This window comes from Benincasa hispida, chromosome 7 (genome assembly GCF_027475165.1).
Source record: "Benincasa hispida cultivar pf3 chromosome 7, pf3_genome.v1.1, whole genome shotgun sequence".
In the NCBI taxonomy this organism is placed as follows: Eukaryota; Viridiplantae; Streptophyta; class Magnoliopsida; order Cucurbitales; family Cucurbitaceae; genus Benincasa; species Benincasa hispida.
This window is the reverse complement of record NC_143484.1, coordinates 9,469,492-9,486,692: the sequence shown is the minus strand read 5'-3', so window position 1 is coordinate 9,486,692 and position 17,201 is coordinate 9,469,492. Positions and strand designations below refer to the sequence as shown.

The following is a 17,201-nucleotide window of genomic DNA, read 5'->3' as shown; positions in this document are numbered from 1 at the left end:
TGCTTATATCTCTATAATGCATGGTTGCATTGAGCATAAGATTATTCCTATCTCTAGGGACACTGCTTACTTTACTTATGAGTGCCACTATTTACCCTCTCAGGTAGTTAGCTATAGCAACTTAGCTCACAGACAAGCATTGCGATAGGCTTGCACTAAGAAAAGAGGATTGGCTCGCTATACTTGTGTAATACACACCTCTCGGTGGTTGGCTACATGTGTCATATCTCTATACCGCATGATTGAGTATACGATAACTCTTACAATCAACGCTTAACTAAATAATGAATGTAAATGATGATAATGAAGAATAAGATGATGAAGATGGTCCTGAAGGAACTAAGAAATGCATTGATTACAAAATGTATTAATGTCTTAAGCCAAAATGTAATACAATACAGAGATAAGAAGAGAGGTGGAGGGCTAGATGTAGGCAATCTCTTACTTTCATCAGATGTACGTCAAGGCTGCCGGTGGTGCCACGGATGGGTGGTGGAGAAATCTCTCACGGTCTCTATCTCCAGCGAAGCACTATTCATCACTCGGAAAGGGTTGTGGAAGTGAAGATCTCTCAAAGAATGTCTTGCTCATGCTCCTATCTGTGATCATAAGAATCTGCCCAAGGCAGAGACTCGGATGGATGGAAGTTGGGCTCCAAGGCTCTAGAGCTCAAATGCCAACAACATTGGTAGTCCCACTCTGAATCACTGCCACTTTTGATATGGTAGGTGAAATGTCAGCATCATCTTATCTTTTTATACTCCCAAGGTATGCATTCATGATCGTTTCTTCTAAAGTATCAACACATTCCACCCACCTTGCAATCAACCTTCTATCATGGTTATCACTTTATAGCTGCATCATTCCATGCGACGAACTAGTCTTCACAAAGATTAATGCATGCGATTAGCTTTGCGATGGTCTGGGATCAACGCATGCAATCGATTCCTGTAATAGCTACAAAAATAGACATTTTGATGCAAAATAATGCATGATATAGAGTTAGCGAGGATTTTCAGTGTTGGTCGATGCAAGCTCACTTTTTCTCATGAATTCTTAGTATTATCAACACATATTCTGCTCATTAGCCCTCATAATTCTAAGTAAAAGGCTACAATAGCTTGTATTTCTACAAGCTATCAGCTAGCTAAACGATGGGCCATACGATGAGGAGTGTAGGCATGAGTTGAAAGCTTGGACGCATAGAAGGTAGGCCACGCATTGGAATGCAGCTTGTGGAACGCCTAAGGCAAGACATGGACGAATGGTATGCGTTGATAGTGTGTGTGACTACCACATAGCAAGCTCAACACCTAGAGGAGAATTCTAAGTGTTCGACGCACAGTGAGCTTGGCATTTGAAGGTAAGGCTACACACTAAGACAAAGTAAATTTGTTATGGAATGTTAGTCCCAAAAGGAGGGCCAATGCTAATAGAGAGAATGCATATTGGAATCCACAAGTTTGACATCAAAAGAAAGAGTACTTTAGGAGGATTGCCAAAGAAAGTGAGGGCACGGGTGTTACCTCTCAAAAAAAGCTAATATTCCTAGCTTAATTCGGGCTCGTTAGTGGATTTTATGTGTTTATTTCCATATTTTGTAGGTATCGAGCAATCAAGAGGTAGAAATAACCATTTGGTGAAAACGGGGTTAATTTGAAGCAATTTAGAGTTAATTTGAACATCCAGGCTTTGAATGAGTTGAAAAGACCAAAAATGCCATCGAGTTTCACCAAGTATGAAGCACCATCGAGTACCATTGAGTAGAAGGTCATCGAGTAATCAAGAAACTGCTACCGAATGACTGAAGATCGAGTATGGAGTTGTTGAGCATCAAGTAGCGAGTATCTAGCAGAAACAGTAGCATTGCAACGCTCTCCAACAGTGTTGCAACGCTATGACACTTGACAGACAAGCTTGATGCACCCATGCAACCCAACGTTACAATGCCATTCCAATCGTTGCAATGCTTCAATGGATTCCTATTTATACCTCTCCTCAACCCTAGGTCAGATGATGCCAAATTTTGGAGGGTATAGGCCGACTCTTGAAGCTGAAGCATGGAGCCGAAGTCAGGCTTTCTTCTTCTTCTATTCCCTTTAATTTTTAGTGTCCTTAGATTAGATTTATTTTATTTTTTGGACTATGAATTTGTATTGGATTTCCATTGGTTTGTCTATGAATCAATGAGGTAATCCTTCGTTTAGTTCTTGGATTAAGCATTCTTGTATTTTGATGAGTTTCCAGTTCAATTTTTATTCTTTAATCTAGAATTATGTTTTTCTTATACTTGTTTAATTTAGACTTGCTTTTATGTGTTGGATTGATGCCCCTATCATGAATGCATGACTTTTCTAGTTAAATTCATGCTCGCACGCATCCTTGTATCGTCCATGCTTTGAATTTACCCTTGTAACACAAATTAGATAAGCATGCTTAGGTTTTATTAGGCTGTCCATGAATCTTTGCATCGCACATTTAATCTAGATTTAAGGAACAATTTGATTATTTGAACATGCCTTTCTTGACACTTAATCGACATAGTTGAATCCTGAATCTTAATGCATGTGTTTCTAGTTCTTTATGGCCGCTGAGGACCCAATTACATCTAGGAGCATGTAGGTTAGTTAGGGCATGGCTTTCCAGCCTCAGCTACTTATTAGACACTCGGTTGGTTCAGATTAATTGATTTTCAGGCTTATAGAGATAAGTTAATTCGTATACATTGATAGCTATGCATGCATAATTCAAATATATGATATGTTGGTTGAAAACAATGATTTAATTTACATTGAATGGCTACTTGATCCGAGAACTAAATGAATCCATTACCGTTTCATATATCTATTGCACTTTACTTTTAGTTACATGTTTTCAATTTCAAAACCAAAGACCAAAACCTAGTTTTTACTATTTTTCCACGGCCAAATCTAACCCAAAAAGAATAAATTCTTTGCTTATCTGTTGTTCGACCCCCCACTTACCACTGTTTCTACGTTTTAGTATTAATAGGAATAGTTTAGGTATTTAACAAATTTTCTTTTGTTTCAGTTTAAAGTCGAATTAACGACATTGATTCTCGAGTCCGAACACCAGGGTAGTCCCATCGGGCCTAATGGGGCACAAAATGAGCTTCGTTCCAAAAATTGTCTGCTGTACAGCTTTTTTTCATTGTTTGGAACCCCTGGGTCTTTTTTAAAATTATCACCCAACAGAAAGTTCGTGCACAAAAATTTGGCCCCGGGGTAGCCCACCGGGTCGGGAGCCATTTGGGGCACCAAATGATCTTCGTTCCTAAAGCAGTCTTACGCTTGACTTTTTTTCATCGTCTTGAACCCCTAGGTCCGTTTTCAAATTTTCGCTTGCCTGAAAGTTCGCACACAAAAATTGGGCCCAGGGCAACCCCACCAGGCCCTAGTTCCATTTAGGGGACAAAATGTCCTTTGTTTCCAAAACCGTCTGCCGCACAATTTTTTTTTCATCGTTCTGAACCCCTTTATCTGTTTTCAAATTTTTGCCTGGCGGAAAGTTCGCGCACAAAAATTGGGCCTCGGGGCAACCCCACCAGGCCCAGGTACCATTTGGGGCATCAAATGAGCTCCGTTCAAAATGTCTGGGGCACGACTTTTTTTCATCCTTCTAAACCAATTGGTCTGTTTTAAAATTTTCGCCCGACGGAAAGTTCAAGAGCAAAAATTGGTCACGGGGCGCCTTGCTAGGCCAGGGAGCCGTTTGGGGCACAAAATGAGCTTCATTACCAAAACTATCTAGCGCACGACATTTTTTTCATTGTTTTGAACCCCTAGGTTCGTTTTCAAATTTTTCGCCCGACGGAAAGGTCACATGCAAAACTTGGGCCCTAGGGCAACCCCATTGTGCTCGAGAGCCGTTTGGGGGCATAAAATGAGCTTCGTTCTCAAAACCATCTGGCGCACAACTTTTTTCATCATTTTAATCCCCTGGGTCCGTTTTAGAATTTTCGGCTGGCGAAAAGTTCACGCACAGAAATTGGGCCTCAAGGTAGCCCCGCTAGGCCAGGGTGCCATTTGAGGCACAAAATGAGCTTTGTTATCAAAACAGTCTGACGCACGGCTTTTCTTCATCGTTCTGAAGCCCTTGGTCCATTTTCAAGTTTTCGCCCGTCAAAAAGTTCGCGCACAAAAATTGGGCCCCAGAGTAGCCACGCCGAGCCTGGGAACCGTTTGGGTCACCAAATGAGCTCCATTTCCAAAATCGTCTGGCACATGATTTTTTTTCATCGTTTAGAACCCCTAGGTCTATTTTAAAATTTTTAGGGATTTGTCTAATTAGAGAGTTGGGAACACGACTACACAAGATTGAATTCACTCCTTCCCCAAGGCAGGGTTAAGTAGATAAATTACTCATTTAAGGGTTGATTCCTGGTCTTGAACAATGTGGTGCCGTACCCTCTCTTGGCCCGAGAGGGGATTAGTCATAGTTGGACTATGATCTATTATTCATTAGATGGATTAGTGGTACTTAAGGAGTTAGATGTAACTATATAGGCAAAACTGTAATTTGGCCTAATTGTACTTACGAGAAATTTGTGAAGGGTCATCGTACTAGTTATTGGTTATATTCAATGGACACATAAATATATATGTAGTGCGAAGAGTGCATCTGTCGGTCTTTAGTGGAGGGCCCGACAATTAATGGATGGTGAATAATGTAATTAACCACCACCCACTTACTGGTTATTTTTTGCAAGGAGAATAAAAAAAATGTTTATTCTTCTTCTGGTTGGTTGAACAATTGAGAAAGTGTAAACGACAGAAGAGTTTTATGTCTTTGAGTTTTTTGTGAAAATTCTCAATTCCTCCTCTACATTAAGTTTTCCCTCAAAATCCAAAATAGCAAGAGCCCACCACTCCTGGGTTCTCACCTTGAGAATACTAAGGTAACATTCTTGGTAGTGTTCATGCTTGTTCGAGGTTAATCTTGAAGAACGTCTTCAAGGAGTTCGTGATTTGTTCAAGGGAAAATGAGAAGAAAATGTCTTCAAAGGTGAGATTTCTTAAAACCCTTTCTAAAGCATGTTGTAATTTAGAATTAAATGCATATCTTGTTACTTGTTTACTGTAAAATTTTATATTCAATAAAGATGGAATTTAGTTGATCCGCTTCCACTCAAGGTTCTCTCCCATAAGAGTTTCTCCATATGCTACATGGAAATCAAATTTGAACACAATACTGGTGATAAAAGATTTAAGGTTCGTTTTGACATAAGAATGTCCTCCCATCCCTAGCTCACATGCAAACCGAACTGTTTGGGAAGCATATGACAAATGGACGAACGTGAATGAGAAAGCCCGTGCCTACATTCTTGACAGCATATCTGATGTTCTGGTTAAGAAACACGAAAGCATGTATACCGCCAAAGATATTATGGAATCTCTACATGGGATTTTGGACAACCATCCTTCTCCTTGAGGCGTGATGCTATCAAATATCTTTACAATTGTCCAATGAAAGAAGGGGCCTCTTTTAGAGAACATGTCCTAGACATGACAGTCCATTTTAATGTGGCGAGGTAACTGGAGTTGTCATAGACACAAGTCGGTTTTATTCTAGAGTCTCTTCCAAAGAGCTTCTTGCAATTTCGCACCAAAGCGTTAATGAACAAGATAGAATACAACCTGACTACACTTCTCAATGAGCTGCAGGCTTTTTAGTCCATTTTTTTTTTTAAAAAAAGGGCAAGAAGCAAAGGTAAATGTTGCTGCTACTGAGAATAGAGGATCGTCCTCTAAAAAGTCTAATGTTGCTTCTTCTTATAAGAATAAGAGTATTCCTATGAAAAAAAAAAGGGAAAGGGAAAAAGAAAACTGCTACTGGCTACAAAGGCAAGGCTAAAGTTGTAGACAAAGGAAAATGTTTTTACTGCAGTGAGGATGGGCATGGTCACTGGAAGAAAAACTGTCCACAATACCTCGCAGAGAAAACAAAACAAGGAAACTAGTTCCTGATGATTGCTCGCAAGGAGATAATGCTCCAGTTGTGAACATGGAAGAATATCTCAGATAGACCAGTGGGAGATTATGGAGTTTCTAATAGAAGATGAATCCTTTTACTTTTATAAATATAAGAAAAGTTGCTTTATCTTTTGTAAAGGACAAATTGTACAAAATCCTTTTGTTGTAGATGAAATGTTCATTAGCAAAAGATATATTTTATATTTATTCTATAATAAAGCAACTTCTAAGTTAAAACCAACCAAGATAAAAGCTATTTCAAATATTTAGATATTTAAAATGACTAGAATTCAATTAGGCAAATGGAGTATTCTAGTACTTATCTTTGGTAATTAAGATTTTTATTACATAATGTCTTAATGAGATTAAGAAGAAAGTTAAAAAGTTTTATCTAAATAAGTCAGAAGACAAATATTTTTTACTTTATATGTGTCTTATCTTGGAGATAAGATGATCAAAAAAATTTTAAGAACCAAAAGAACCCTTAAAGCCTATATATTCAGATCTTTGAGGTCTGATGAATGTTAAAGTATAAGAAAAAAGGGTATGAATATTACAGTAATTATTCAAAGTACAGTTATCTTTATCTAAGTTATAAGTTTAGAACACTTGAAAGGTTCAAGGTGTATAAAAACTTGTTAGGTAAAATAATCGAAACATTTTGGTTAGATCGAGGTAAGGAGTACAGAGAATTTGAGATTTCTAGGGCTATTATGATATAACATAAAGTCCAGTGACCGCTCTTTACATCTAAGTTGCCTTGATCGTTTTGAACATCATTCCAATTTGAAGGTGTTTCTGAAAATTCATATGAGTTATGGAGAACTCATAAAAGCTTTTTATGATATGTAAAAGATGTTTACATAATTTAGAAATTTGGAATAGATCGGCACATGTGTTAGTGTCGAAACCTTAAATGTTGGAATATTGTTCAAAAGGCATGCCTATCTGTAGGCAAACAAAAAGTAGTATACTTTTCAAGTAAAAGAAAATGAAGTGTTTATGTTGACAAATGCTAAATTTTCTGGAAAAGTATACGAGATCATCATATATTATTTAGTTTCCATAAAAACCATGTGTATATCAATAAGAGTTATTGATTAAAGCCGACACTGTAGCAAAAGTTGTTTAGATAGGTCAGATGTATCTGACTCAAAAAGTTGAGGGTACCTCGATGTGGTGGGAGAAATGTATGACAACCTAGCCATAATTTGAATTTAGTGAAAACTCAAGTCATCAAGTCTAAGTGACAGTATCGAGAAACAAGAAGTTATGGAAATAAGATGCATTCCCTATATTGTTTAAATAGAAGTCCACTGTATACTAATATGTTTACAATAATCCTCTCGGCTAAAGTATTTAAGGATCACCTAGTGAGACTAGGAATACGAGTTATATAATCTAGGGCAAGTGGGAGAAAAACCCATGGGTATGTGATACCTAAATGCAAACCATGGTTATATGATGCCCTAGTTTATTGTATTTCTCTGTAAACTCAAAAACTCAACATTATGTATTCATATGTATGTTACCACTGGAGTTTTAGTCCAAATGGGAGTTTGTTGGGTTTTATGTCTTAAAACTCGTGGTTTAGTAAAACAATAAACTTATTCAGTAAATGAATAAAGTTGTTATTGAAGTGTGGATTCAATAAAGTTGTTATTGAATATATGAATTGCTTATTTCGTTTCAGAAATAAATCCAATAAAAGATCCATGAATTTTACATGAGTACTTGAACTTTGTGTGGAGACATAAGAGTTAATTAGGTTCAAGTAAATAATCAAAATGATCTATACTATACGAATAAGGTTGGATACCTTATTCTGGTAACACTATCGGATGCGGCCCACTCTGTAGTTTTTACAAAGAGTTGTAAAGTGATACAAACGAAGTGACCCTAATTTGTTTATGTGGTGACATGAGGAGTGGGGTCGTCCTGTGCAATGAGTTTGGACAAGATCAGACCAAGAAATAAGTCACTCTTACTTTATAACGTTGTTTACTGTTTAAGACTTACTATATCATAACAATGACCTAGGTAACTTAACCTAATTATGAGCTAACTATGAACTCCTGTTTATTCGGGATTATCCTTAGATTTGCATAGGTGAGGGTTGGCTCAATAACGTCGGCTCAATAAGCCCTCCATTTCAGGGGTAAGATCGAGTAGATAGCTGGGGACATAAGGTGCAAGAAGGAATTCACTCCTATCCGCTTTCAGGGATAGTAGAGAGGTTGTTCCCTTAAATGCTGACTCCGAGTCTTGAACAAGTGGCCCCACCCTCTCGTTGGCCTGAGAGGGACTCCGTTTGATGATTGGATCACAAACCAATTGTTCATTAAAGGATCAGTGGGACTTAAGGAACAAGAAATAATCTCGGGGGTAAAATAACTATTTGACCCAATTGTTATTACGAACAACCTATGAAGGGTTAATTTACTAATCATGGTTATATCAAGTGGACACAATATATCTACAGTGAGGGGAGTGCAACTACTAGGCTTTAGTTGAGTGACCCGGTAGTTAACGAATGAGGGTTAATTCGGTGTAAAGAGTTTAGCCAATTAATCTCGAATCGTTGGAACCCATGATTTGTAGGTCCATTAGGTCCCCCTACTAGCTCACAAACGGAATAAGCCTTAGAATAGTGTGATAAGTTGATTTGAAACATTCAAATTCGAATTAAGGGAATTAGTAATTATATGTGATATAATTACACATTTTGGAATTAAACGGAACCGAAGAATTAATTAAATATTTAAATATAATTTAAATATTGATTTCATGAATAGGGATTCATGGTGGTGGAATTAGTGTTAAATTAATTTAGATGATATGTAACACCCCAAATTTTGTTAGTAAAGAACTTTTAAGTGTAATTGCTGGAATTTAATTATTTAAAGTTGGAAAATTATGTTGGAAATTGATGTTAGGAATTAATGTCCTTTTGAAGGAGATTAGTTAAATTCCTTTTGGAATTAGGAATGGTAAGAGAAAGAGGGATTAAAAATAGAATTTGGGAGGGGAAAGGATAAAATAATACGAAATAAGATATAGTAAAATAAAGTAAAGTATTTTATTTTATTTTATTATTTTTAAGTTAGTTATCGCGAATTATTGAGTTTTAATTTTCCTAATATTTGGGTGTTTGGAATTTGGCCTTAATTATTAATTTTAAAGCTTAGTTTATGTTTAGGCTTGATTAAGTATTTAAGAATTTCACAAAGATTCAATTGCTTTTTGGTTCGACCTTATATCAAGATAAGTAATCTTACTATTGAAACCACCTTTGTGCCGGGCGATAAATTTAAGATTTATTTTGAGGATTTTAAGACTGTTTACAAGGATAATTTTGATTGTTCTAAGATTGAATGGACTATTTAGAAATTACATTTGATGGTGGTGGAAGTTTAGCTATGACATCTATCTTGGCCTCATCAACTTCCAACCCAGCTTTAGATACCTTGTGGCCTAATACAATTCCTTCAGTCACCATAAAGTGACATTTTTCCCAAGTCAGTACAAGATTTGTTTCCTCGCATCGAGCCAGGACGACCTCCAAGTTATCTAAGCAGGATTGGAATGAGTCTCCAAAGACTAAAAAATCGTCCATGAAGACTTCAACGGTCTTTTCCAATAAGTCAGAGAAAATTTCCATCATACACCTTTGGAATGTTCCAGGTGTGTTGCATAGCCCAAAGGGCATGCGCCTGAATGCGAACGTTCCAAAAGGACACGTGAATGTTGTCTTTTCCTGATCTTCTGGGTCAATTAAAATCTTGTTATAACCAGAGTATCCATCAAGGAAACAATAAAATTCTTTTCCAGCCAGTCTATCAAGCATTTGGTCAATGAAGGGAAGGGGGAAGTGGTCCTTCTTTGTTGTCCCGTTGAGCTTTCTATAGTCCATGTAGATGCGCCAACCCGTGACAGTCCTTGAAGGGATGAGTTCATTATTGCTATTGACTATCACTGTTGTTCCCTCTTTCTTGGAAAAGCATTGGACTGGGCTTACCCAACTGCTATCGGATATAGGATAGATTAGTCTTGCATCCAACCATTTTTTTGGTCATTTCCTTCATTATGGGGTTCAGCCTTCGTTGAGGCTCAATCGATCCCGTCTTCCCTTCTTCCAGCCTAATTTTATGCATGCAATAAGATGGGCTGATGCCACAGATGTCCGCTAGCGTCCAACCTATTGCACGTATATGCTTTTGCAGCATCTGCAAAAGAGAATGTTCGTTAGGCTCGGTAAGATTCGCGGAAATAATTACAGGTAAAGTTTTATTTGTTCCAAGGAAAGCATATTTAAGGTGACTAGGTAACAGTTTTAGCTTGAGTTCAGGTGGTTCCTTTAGTGATGGATGCGTTGGTTTCGCCCGTCGCTTACTCAGACTTGGCGGCTCGGGTTCTTTCATGTTTTCCTCCAACGCGAGGACCTCACAAACTTGGATCGCTTCTTCTTCAGGCAACTCTATTCTTTTTAGTTAACACTCTTCACTATCTGGGAACTTTAATGCTTTTAACACATTAAACTTCACTTCCTGATTGTCTACGCGCATAGTTAATTCTCCCTTATGCACGTCTATTAATACTTTCCCAGTGACTAGAAAGGAGCGTCCAAGAATAATTGGTACATCCCTGTCTGCTTCATAGTCCAAGATGATAAAATCCGCTAGGAATGATCGTTCTGTCAGCGAGTTGAAGAGTAACAGAGGTGGGTTGTGCTTCACTAATTCCCAATTTCTTAAAGATTGAGAGTGGCATGAGGTTAATACTTGCTCCCAAATCACACAACGCATGTCCCACATCCAACCCTCCAATCGAGCACGGGACTGTGAAGCTTCCCAGGTCCTTCTATTTCTTGGGTAGTCTGTTGCTGACTAACGCATTGCACTCCTGCGTTAGCACAATTACCTCCGTCTCGCTGACTCTCCTTTTCTTTGTCAAAATATCCTTAAAAAATTTGACATATTTTGGCATTTGCTCCAGGGCTTCTACAAGTGGAATATTGATATGTAGTTTCCTTAGGAGTTCAAGAAAATGCTTAAATTGTTGTTCATCATTCTTCTTCATCAAGCATCTAGGGAATGGTACGTTCAGTGGCATCGCAAGTTTTCCTACATTAGACGTGCTTGGCTCTGAATGGTTTGTGGATTCAGGCGTTCTTTCTTCTTGATCTTCTAATGCCATTGGGCGTGTGTTGAGTTCTTTTGAAAGATTGTTGTTTCTTGGATTCATGGTTCTTTCTTCAAGAGCTTTGCCACTTCGCAATGTCATTGCGTGACATTGCTCCTTTCCATTGTTATTCCCCGAGTTTTTAGTGTTGCTAGGCAAGACTCAAGGCTGCCTATTCTTCAACTCACTCACTATCTACCCCGCCTATATCTCCAGGTTTCTGATAGACGACGCCTGGCTTTTTAACAACGCGTCATTCTGGGCGATATACTCCTTTAATAGGTTTTCAAGTGGAGATGCTGAGCTTGACGCCTGATCTTCTCTATTAAAGGATTGTTGGTACGACTGATGCGTTAGCTAAAATGCAGGCAGCGGTCCTTATCTTTGCTGCTGGTTTGCCCCTGGGTGGTGCTCTTGTTGATTTCTTGTCCAAGAAAAATTTGGATGGTTCCTCCATCCGGGATTATATGTATTTGAAAATGGGTTATTTTTAATGAAGCATACTAATTGCGGATTTTGTGGGCCCCAGTGTAGGAATAAGGATTTCCACAGCCCAAACAGCTAACCATGGGCTGCACGAATGTTTCTACCTTATTTACCTTCTACTGATTTGATGTGTTCCCTAGTGACATGTTCTGCAAAAGGTTTGTCATAGTAGCCACTTGTGTAGAGAGTGTGCCTATTGCATTGGAAACGATAGAATTCACATTCTGAGATCGGCTCTTTCTGTCGGTTCTTACGTCATAAGTATCGTCCACCCATTCCATGTTGTGCTTAGCAATGCGGTCTAATATTTCCTTAGCTTCAGCATAGGATTTATCCATGATACCACCAGTTGTAGCTATGTCTGCTGCCATCTGAGATGCTCTGTTCAATCCACCATAAAAAGTCTCCATCTGGATGGTTAGTGGTAATCCATGGTTCGGGCAATTTTTGACCAATCCCTTAAAACGCTCCCATGCGACGCTCAAGGTTTCAGCTTCTTCTTGCTCGAAGTTCATGATCTCTCTACGCCTCCTTGCATTGGTGGTGGGTAGGAAGTATTTTTGCATGAATTTCTCCACCAACTTCTCCCAGGTTGTGATCTCACCAGGCTCCAGAGAACTTACCCATTGCTTTGCGTCATCACGCAAAGAATATGGAAAAAAAGATAGCCTGATCGCTTCTGAGGTGATTCCAGGAATCACAAATGAGTTGCACGTTTCCAGGAAATGTTTCATGTGGGCATGAGGATCTTCTCCACGACCAACCCCAAATTGTCTAGCTGTTTGGAGCATTTGTAGCATCACAGATTTCATCTCGAATCTTGTCCCATTTAGCATTGGATATATGATCCCTGGTGAGAAATCATACAATACAGGAGACACATACTCCTATGAGGATGTGATAATCTGTCTGAAGCATGTTAATATATGAGCATGATTTAGAATTTTATGAGACATATTAAAAGGATGATTAAGCATGATCCTAAATTATGAGTTAAGAGACTCTACTATTGAAATGTCTTAAAACTAGGCGAAAGTTGGAGCATTTGTTGATGTACATATTTATGTCATTTATTATGAAAATATGTATGTTATATGATGTTGATAACGGGCAGAAATGCACGTTATTACAACACAAAGTTATAAAACAATGCAGGATTGCGATGGTAAAAATATACAATATTGCGTCCAAAAGCATTAAGTTCACAACATTGTGATCGCATGCGCTCGCAAAAATCTGTTCAAGAAGGTGGCCGCATAGAGCCGGCATATCAAGGTGGGCGCATCTGGGTGAAAGCTTAATAAATCACGATGGGACAGAAAGCTGATGACAGTCGATTCCGAATTAAGTTGACAAGTCGTTAACGACATACTATAGTAAGTACACTCAACTTTTCAGTGACAATTATTCGACGCATCAGATAGAGAATTAATGTCATCCCATCAGTGCAATCATAAGAGAGAAGAAGCTTTTCACCCTGAAGCTCTATAAATACAGAAGGCCACCTTCATTGAAAGAGTTCGCCTAGTTTTTAGAGTTCACCTTATAGCCGACAGTTAACCTTGTCTTAGTTTTCTTATACTTAGAAGGCGGAAGCGAGAGAAGGGAAAAGAAGCCGGAAGATCGTCCTGGTCAGCTTGAGAGAGTGCCAGGAAGCATGGAAAAATAGAGAGGGCCGACTCTTGCGAGAGTAAGAATATCTTTTGAGCAGAGTAGAGAAGAATAGTGTAAAAGCCTTAGGAAGCAAGAAATTGCTACTAGGCTCTTTATTCTTATTCTACATTGTTATTCTATACTTCAATTATATATATATATATAATGAAACTTGCTTTTCTACATATGTTCACTCTCTTAAAAATACGCATGAGTAGCTAAAACAATCGAATGGGTTGAGAAGTACTTAGCTAACATGACCTAGGATCTTCATTGCATGCGATCATCTTGTCTTATGTTGTGCCCAACACCCTTTAGAGCTACTCAAGAGAGAGTCTAAAGAAAGAACCTAAGACTTGAGAGAGCTAGGTTAGAATCTAGACTCGAAAGAGCAAGATTAGACCTGCATAAGCAAGAGATAGAGACTTAGAGATAAGCTTTGTTGCCAACATGCATCACATGCACCCTAGAGATAGGTTATAGTAGTATGCGGTTGCCTTGTATATGTATGTGTCATTCGTCATCGCATAGACAATAATAGAGGCTTAGATGTAAGTTCTATAGACATCATCGCATATATCGCATGCGTTCTTAAACTAGAAGTCGTAGCATTTGCATTGAGAGATGATTTGTTGTTGTATGTGTGTAGCATGATCACATAATATGAACACAATCCTAAGAAGACGCTAAGCCCCTTCTCAACCCGTTCCCCCGCATATTCATCGCATCTTTCGTACTATTAACTCCTTTCTCAACTCTGCCGCATACATTTTATACGACAAACAACAAACCAACCAACCCCTTGATTTATTTGTTACCGCAAAGTGATCTAAAAAATCACCATCACATAGTGTTTTCCTTAGTCCCTGAGTTCGACTTTGGGCTTACCAGGCAACTCAGTAGAATTTATACTTGGATCTTGCTGAGAAAACTTGCATGCTCAACGTATTTTCCTCCATCGCATTCTTTACCATTATTCCATCGCATAAAATAACGCATCAGATGTATTATAAAATTCCGAACATGTGATTGTTTACATGATTTAGTGCATGAGAGTGATGTGCTACAGTTGATCCATTTAAAACTAGATTAAATATGTATGTTAAGGTTAATTAACATAAGGTTGATGAGAAGATTTTAGAGGACTCAGGATTAAGTGAATGTTATATGTAATATGAAGTTAGATGCAATCTCCTTTCCTTTCTAGACTATGTGACCGCATGAAAGTGATGCATGCCCGAGGGCACTAGTACATGAAAGAGATATACTAGGGTTGGTGGTATGAAAGTGATACATACCTAGAGAGTACTGGGGTGTACGTAAGAGGTGCACACTCAGTGGGTTATGTGTATACAAAAGAGGTGTATACATAACCATGTGTACGAAGAGGTACACACTCAGTGGGTTATGTGTATACGAAAGAGGTGTATACATAACCATGTGTACGAAAGAGGTACACAATAAGTGGGTTATGTATATACGAAAGAGGTGTATACATAACCATGAGTACGAAAGAGGTATGCATTTCTACATTCATAGAGAGGATTTGGGGTGTACGAAAGAGGTACACACTAATTGGGTTATGTGTATACGAAACAGGTGTATACATAACCATGTATATGAAAGAGCTACACACTCAGTGGGTTATGTGTATACGAAAAAGATGTATACATAACCATGTGTACGAAAGAGGTACACATTAAGTGGGTTGTATGTATACGAAAGAGGTGTATACATATCCATGTGTACGTAAGAGGTACACAGTCAGTGGGTTATGTGTATACGAAAGAGGTATATACATAACCATGTTTACAAAAGAGGTACATGTCCCTACAATCATAGAGAGGACATGGGGTGTACGTAAGAGGTGCACTCTAGGAGAAAAGAAGAAAAAGAAAAAAAGAGTGAGCCATGTAAGGGAACTCTTTAGGTCCTACTAGTATAGAGTTTCAGTTTATGTTGCATTTATTGGACATAAATGCTTAGCCTGACCCCGGTGGTGGGGTTACTTACTGAGTATTTTATACTCACCCTTTCTCATGTTTATGTTTCAGGTAAGAGTAGGGACGCGTCGATGAATGACAAGCGGAATCCGTGATCGAGCCACTGGGATCAGTTTTATGCTTCCACTCATGATGTTTAGATTTCTTTCATGTTTTTCCACTTTCAGTCTTCATGTTTGAAACTTACTGATTAGTATTCGTTTCCAAACTTTTACAGTTTTCTAGACTCATTAAATTTCTAATTATGATTTATAGGTACCCTGTTATTTGACTTTTATTTAGTTTTAATGAAAATGATTTATTTGACTTTATTTATTTAGCATTTATTTCGCTAAGAAAATGTATCATTTTAAATTCTATGCATGCATGTGTATAGTAACGGCCTAGCTCGAGTCCTAGGGAGTCGGGTCGTTACACCAAAGATGAGTTTAAAACTTTAGATTTATTATTTTTGGACCAGGGGTGCTAAATTAATATTTGCAATTTATGTTATGGGGTGGATTCAAAGTCTTCCAAGAGTTGTAAGAAGGTTAATTACTTGGATTAATTTGTGACCAAATTTGAGGTAAGTAATCTTACTACTAGAACTATCCATGGACCATACACTAGATATATGCCAGCATGATAGATGAAAATTATGACAGAACGATAGCATGATAGATGGATAGTATAGTATGACCGATATATGTTCTTGTATGAGAATCTGAAAATTTTATTTGTGCACGTAGATACTTGCATGCTAGTAAGAGGTAATACTTGATTCACTGAGGTTGTATTTGATATGAGGATATTGAGGCATATATGCACGTTGTAGAGTCATGATGTTGAGGTGTATATGTATGTTATAGAACCATATTGTGATAATTGTGATGTTGAGACTGTGATAGTGTCTTTACTGATTAGTTAGATGCCCACTAGATATTGTGTTTCCTTCGGAATTCACCAGATATTGTGTTTCCTTCGGGATTCACTAGAGATTGTGTTTCCTTCGGGATTCACCAGATATGTGTTTCCTTCGGGATTCACTAGAGGTAGGCATTTAGAGGACATAGATGCCTAGCCTGACCTCAGTAGTGGGGTTACTTACTGAGTATTTTATACTCATCCTTTCTTATGTTGTTGTTTCAGGTAAAGGTAGAGATGCATTGACGATTGACAAGCGGAATCCGTGATCGAGCCACTGGGACCAGTTTTATGTTTCTGCTCATGATATTTAGATTTCTTTTCATGTTTTTTCAACTTTCAGTTTTGATGTTTGAAACTTACTATTAAGAATTGTTTTCAGACTTATTTATTATCATTTATGATTTATGGGTATCCTATTGTTTGTTTTTAATATTTGAATTTAATGAAGAACTTTTGAATTTACCTTATTTATTTAGCATTTATTTCACCATAAAAATGGTGTCGTTTTAAGTTCCATGCATGCACGTATTTAGTAACGGCCTAACTTGAGTCCTAGGGGGTCGGGTCGTTACATTACAACTCCATCATATTGAACCCATTGTTGTGCTTCTCCTTTAGATCCGAGAAGGAGGTAAAAGGAGCACAACGAAAATCAGTACTAAATGACAATTCACGACTCATGGTGAATAACAGATCTGGAGAAAAGAGAGAAGGTGGTGCACAAAGAACCTTAGATTTAAATTGACATTTACTTCAAAGCTCAGGAACCAAAAATGTATTTTGCCCTTCTTTAAATGGAGAATGAGAAAGAAATGATAAATTCAAGGGAAGGGAGACAAAGAAGGAGGGAAAAAAACTAATAATCGATAGTGGGAGGCCGACTGATAGTGGTTGCTAATGGTCAGTGGCAACTGGTAATGAGATGTAGGAGAAGAAAATATTTGATAGTATGTGGTTCCATCTTAAAGCCAATTGGCAA

The 17,201-nt window shown here is 38.0% G+C and overlaps 1 non-coding gene across 1 annotated transcript; it reads left to right on the top strand.

Moving 5' to 3' along the window:
- Nucleotides 1-12,086: 12,086 nt before the first annotated feature.
- Nucleotides 12,087-12,190, top strand: LOC120082303 (small nucleolar RNA R71). The gene has a single exon (XR_005483134.2). It is a non-coding gene; the product is annotated as a small nucleolar RNA R71 (small nucleolar RNA).
- Nucleotides 12,191-17,201: the final 5,011 nt, after the last annotated feature.